The 5996-nt window shown below is 39.6% G+C and overlaps 1 protein-coding gene across 1 annotated transcript in view; it reads right to left on the bottom strand.

Annotated features, from left to right (window-relative positions):
- CDK14 (cyclin dependent kinase 14) overlaps positions 1–5996 on the bottom strand; it is a 342956-nt gene continuing 336960 nt past the window's right edge. The window contains exon 15 of the mRNA XM_015618267.3: positions 1–1313. The gene's annotated coding sequence lies outside the window, so the exon portion shown is untranslated. The remainder of the gene's footprint in view (positions 1314–5996) is intronic.

Here is a 5996-nt window from a genome sequence, read left to right as displayed (position 1 = left end):
TTTTTTTTTTTTTTTTTTGTTCTGAAGCAATAACTATCTAAATGCAGTAGTTAGCTAAAAGCTAAATCCAGCTTGAGAAAAGCTACTTCAAGTGCACATGTATCAGTAAGACCAGCTCAGAAAGAAAGAGTGGAAATGGGATAGAGGTAGTTTTGTGGGAGAAGAACAAGGGTTGAGAGCTGTTAAGTTCAGAAAAGGTTCTTGTTCATTTTAACTGTTTAATGATTTTTCACATTACAGAAGAAAATCCTGTGTGGAAAGAATCTTCCCAGAAGCACTTGTCCTACATTTCAAACACCCCAAACCACAAAACTCATCATTAGAGCATAATCCTTTGTGGCCCAAAACACTAGATCAGTTTAAACCATGCCTGAGCAAGAAATGCAAGATGTGTTTTGATGCCCATCCACTATTACAGCAATGAGCACCCCCTGCCATCAAATCATCAGCATACCCAGGTCTTACATTTGATGTTCCAGGGCTGTACTTCATCCAGAGCACAGCTGCATTCCTTGTAGTTCTACTGCTGAAAACGACCACTCAGCATGAGCATGAGCTCCTGGAGGCCATCTTCATAGACCAAATAAACCACTGTGCTGTTTGTGAGGGAGTCTTTCTCAGAAAACAGACATTCTTCCCCTCCCTTCAGACCTGATCCTTAAGGGAAACTACAAGCTTGTCCCACAGAAGTGCACATGGGAACTAGGTTTCCTAACTCTATCCAAAACCGTGGGCTTAGTAGAGATGCTGGTCTGATAGGATTTACTTCTCCTACAACATACAACACTGTCCCCTCCCACTGACCCCTCTCCAAATCAACAGACTGTAAGGTAATCGTCTCTCCTTTTTGGTTAGCTAATAAATGCTATTTTTCACATCCATAACATCATCAATATCCTCTTTATTCTAAAGCTACCATCTCCTTATTTTCAGATCTGGCTTAATTAATAAATATCTTAGGAAATGGTAAGCAATTGCTCTCAACAGAAGGGTGATTCTAACCCATAGAAAAGTGTGGCCAAAAGTCTGTCTTACTTTTCCATGCATATGTCTTGGTCTAACAAAATATATGACTTCATGCAAGCCCGGTACTGCACATCATATCCACAGGAAATTATTCCTGTGTGTCTCCCTTGTTCTTTTAATGATTCCTTAGGTGTCCATCCTAGGTGAGAGCTGGAGAGAGGAGACTGGACCGGCTGCCACCTTTGCTTGGGTCAATATGACAGTAATCATGTTCTTGTGAAGACTGTATTTGTATTTCTTAAAGGACAGGCACTCTTCCCCTTGCCACGGAAAGACAATCTTCCATTCTAAAAGAAACAAAAATTTGGACATTAAATAATAATAAAAAGGAATTTCAGCTTTTACTTCAAAACAATATGCAGATGTTACTAAGTTTAGTAGCCATTAGGGGAACTTAGGACTCTGGTGGGTAGGCAGAGTATGAGATTTGTCCTCTTACATTCTATAGGCACCAATACTATCCTTCGGGTGCTGGTTTGTGCTTGCTTTACTTGTTATGGGAAATGGGGGGTTGTCTGAAAAAAAAAAAAGTAGTTATGTAAATCTTTAATTTTGGAAAGAAACAAAACAAAAAGTCATCACAGGATTTTCTTGTTTTCCTCTGTGTGACTGGCAGAAATAGGATAGAGTGAATGCTTCCATTCCACAGCACTTAGGGAAAACTTGTTTTCCTATAGGAAATTATTCAGCTTTATCTCACAGACCCTATGTTACATACAGAGAATCCAAATACAAGCACAAATCTGTATGTAGGAAGACTAGTGAGCACCCAGAAGAATAAAATGTAAACCGAGATGATGACACATTGCATCAAATTAAAGCAAAAGTTATGCTTAAATAATTAGGTTTTTAGTTTACTCAAGGTTTCATTATTTAGATGTCAAATAAAGGGTTAAAAGTAACATCATTGTAATTCAGTGGGATAAGTTAAAAGTTGATTTTTGTCTCATGTAGAGCATGAATCTTGGCTGATAAGAACAGTTAATATTTTTTGTGTGCAGAGCAATTAGTCCTGTATGGAAAGAAAGGATTTTTGAGATTTGGGTAGAGAGAGGGATTTAAACGTAATCTGTGATGGGCAACAATGTGTATAATAAATTAATGAAGTTTCTTGGGAGTTTCCAAATGAGACAGTACAGATTCACATTTCAGGTGTGTCTCATTTCAGCTCTGAGTACTGGCAGTACACATCGCATCAAGTCCTCACAATGCACAGACAGGGACACTTGCTGAAAAACCAGTACAAAGATTGTAAAAGCAGTGAAATGAAGGAGAATCAGTACAAAGATTCTAAATGCAGTGAAATAAAGGAGAGATGATTACAGTGTCACACATCCCAAATTATAAGATGAAATAACGTACACCCTTACATTGCCATGTTAAAACTACCATATATTTTAGATGATAAAATTCTTAATCCAGATAATACACACTTTTAGATGATAAAATTCTTAATCCAGATAATACACACTCCTTAAAGTAAGGTGTTTGACCCTGGAAGTTGACATTGAGGTCTACAAACCAAAATTCTGGAGAGAAAGTACCTGGACAAGTCTCCAAGCAGCTTTTACAGTTGCATGGTAAGATACTTTTCAGTTTGCAAGATGCCAATGACATAGCCATCTGCCTCAGGGCCATGGGCATAGTGTCTAATAGACCTAGTCTTGCCAGAAGAACAAAATTCTTAAAATTTAAAAGCCTGCCTTCAACATCTCTTGGAACATCTAGAAGACTCTTGGAAGTATGCCTGTGCTGACAGAAATAACAAACACATGCAGTGATCGGCAAAGAAAATCAGTAGGAGCTGAACACAAACCTTAGGGATGGTGCAGTCAGCAGCAAGAATACTTTCTGCAGCAAAGGGCCTCAAGGCTGTACAGCCAAGTGCTCAGAAAGTCACCTCAGTGCAAAGGCAGTTGTTATTAACAAGCATTTGACAAGACACCAAGTAATTCTCTCACCATAGGATGGCCCAGGTCAGCTTACCCTCAATTTCATTCCACTTGCCTTTCTATATGCCTTTTATTAATTGGCTATATTAGTTTGCAACTGTCAGTTCAGGTTAAAAATTGCACTTCTATTTATATTTGGGAGTTGTGGGAAAAAGAGAAATAGAATTTATTCCTGTTGAGTGATACCTATTGTAACATGAATGTTCTACCAGGTGGCATGGGCTAGGAATAAAGAGCAATTTTTGGCCAGCATTGGTATAAGTCAGGCCCTCATTGCAAGGATTTTGTATGTTTTAAGGAGGAGAGGTGGTATGTACAGTCAAAGCAGACTACAAAGAGTCTCTTCCTCCCAATACCAACAACATTTTTTCTTTCATGCTGTTTATTCAAGATAGATGGAGTATGTGGAGAGTTGACTTGGTTTTCTTTTCTGTTGAGAAGAAATGTAGATGATCCCTTGCAAATTAAAGCCGTATGTTGCCTGCCTTCCTTGACATGTTCTGCGCTGGGGTGAGCGGCGCAGGGGTTGCAGCCTGGCTGCTGCTGCCAGAAGTTTTCCGGAGAACAAGAAAAAGTCACAACTCTTAAAAGGGCAATTGCAGATCACAGTTCATTTTGTTCAGAGAATGCGAACATTTTTACTCTCTTTTTATTTCCCTTTCTTGGGCAAGTTCTTCTACAGTTACGTACAGTGCCTGAAAACACAGACTCTCTCTTGTTCTTCAAACACAGAGAGGCTGATTTAAGGGCCTAAGACGGCAATCCTTACTCCCAGGAGTAGACCTGCTGATTTCATAGATACAAGGGAATGGAGTAGAGCTTCATAAGTCTGTGATGCAAGGAGAAATTATATAATGAGATCTTATTTCTGGCCTCACTCTGCTCTTGCAGTGTTTCAAGTACATTCTTTTTAAAGAAATGACTCCCCATTTCCACTGATGTAAATGAGATTCAGATCATATTTGCTGAATTACTATTTCAAGATACACAAATTGAAAAGGTGTGTGTGTATAAGGTGGGGAGGTAGAGTGGAGGAAAGCTGTTTTTCTATGTCATTTAGGTGTGTGTATATTTTCCATGAATGCTATTTAGAGAGCGAGCAGGATGAGGAGTAATTCTCAGCCTGCATCTGCCTTTTTTCAGTGGAATGCAGCTTGGTAAATGTTAAAGGACAATCTTGAGTTTCTCTTTAGAATAAATTTTTGAGCTTTTGTTTTCCTTTGTAAAGATAGCTTTAAATATTTAACCAGTGAAAACAGAGGCAGAATGCCCAGCAAGACTGAAAGGAATGTACCACAAGGATCTGCTTGTAAGCACTTCTCCCCTAAATACATTCTTTATCGTACAGGAGAGGTCAGCTGTATTTTGAAAGAAATAGGTTTTGGAAATTTTAGGCTGTTTGTGTGGAAGGAATTATCTTATGGATGGACAGGAGTAATGTTCTAGACCCTCCCCCAGTTCTGCAGCTGACTTTTCTAGTTAGCATTTCCCCTACTCTTTGACCCTGGCTGCACAGCAACTGCTCAACATTGCAGCACTCTGATATCCCACGTGGGCCCCTTTTAAACCATCCTTAGCCTGATCCCACAGTCTTCAAGGAGGAGAAAAAAGGAGCACTTCATAAAAATCTCAAAGTTCACAGTAGGGAATGCTACCTTCAGGATGATGGAATTTAATTTCCTATTGTCATAGGTTGTCAATCTGTATTGTTTCAATATGCAGCCATAATGTTTTGACCAACTGCAACTATATTCAAGTCTCTCCTTCCCTAGTATCTCTATCAGAACATTGACCTATCCCATGACAGTAGGTGTATCTGGACTCCTTGCTTCTGGATCTTGTGACATCTCTGTTTCTATGAGTGACTAATAAAATTGCATTATTTTTATCAGATTTGGACTTATCTATGGAAATCCACACATTTGCCATCTCCAGGGATGATTACTGTAATTCTGTATACTTTCATATGGTATTGTTGGCATTAAGAAAAGTATCTGAGTGTTCCCAGCACTAATGTCCAGGAGGATAAGCCATATCACCTCAGTGTCCCAGGTCTTCTGTTCCCATCAGCTGTCTACATGCTGAATACAGAGCCTATAAAAATTTGCTTCCCTATCTCAAAGTGTCATACTAGCGTGATCCCAGTCAGGTCAGGGATGGCTGGTCTCAGCAGCCACAGCCCACTACAGCATCTTCCCACTGCAGCAACACCTCAGCCTCGAGCTTGCCCAGAGAGAATGAGCCCATATCCAGGAGATACAGCTACTGCAACATCCGGCTGGCTGAATCTGTAACATCCAGAAGATTCTAGCATGCTTATGTACTTCTGTATTTTCAGATGAAAACACCCCATTTTCCACTTCAGCTCTCAGTGGTGGTCACACCATTGCAAACAAGGTTCAGTCATGCTGTCCTTACATATTCTGCCTGGAAGGTGAGAGAGACTTCATGATTATTCTTCATTTTTCAGAGCTCTTTAATTCATGAAGATGGATATGCATAAAATATGAACACTGAATAGAAAATATTAAGAAAGGATAGGGAAAAGACAGATGTCTTGGTTTGAAAAGACAGGTGTTTGCTAAGGAAGGCAGGAGCTTCTTTTGAAATGGAAAATGTAAACCCTGTCCCTCTGAATTATTATAATTTTGAAATTAAGGGCCTCTTAGGCAAAGATATGGGAGTAGGAATAACAGTTATTTACTAGTATGTGTAAATTAAAAAAAACCCCTACAACTTAATAGGAAAATTGAAATAAAATGCAGTGGTATAAAAAAACACTGTCAGAGTCAGAATACAACTTGACACCCTGTTGGTCAGGGTGTTGGAAGCAGTCTGATTAAATGGTGGCTGCAGTCCTCCTGGAGTGACAGATGTGGTTCTGTTGAAGCAGTGATCCTGTAGAAGGGTGTAGTTTTCCTCTGAAGGTCCAGTGGGGATGTAGAACAGTCTGGTCTTCCTCTGGGAATCCAGTGGAGAAAGGTTGCCTGTGGTGTTCCAAGTCTCAGATTATATCCA

This window comes from Parus major, chromosome 2, assembly GCF_001522545.3.
Source record: "Parus major isolate Abel chromosome 2, Parus_major1.1, whole genome shotgun sequence".
Lineage (NCBI taxonomy): Eukaryota > Metazoa > Chordata > Aves > Passeriformes > Paridae > Parus > Parus major.
The sequence above is the reverse complement of the archived record's forward strand: the minus strand, read 5'-3'. Positions and strand labels throughout refer to the sequence as shown.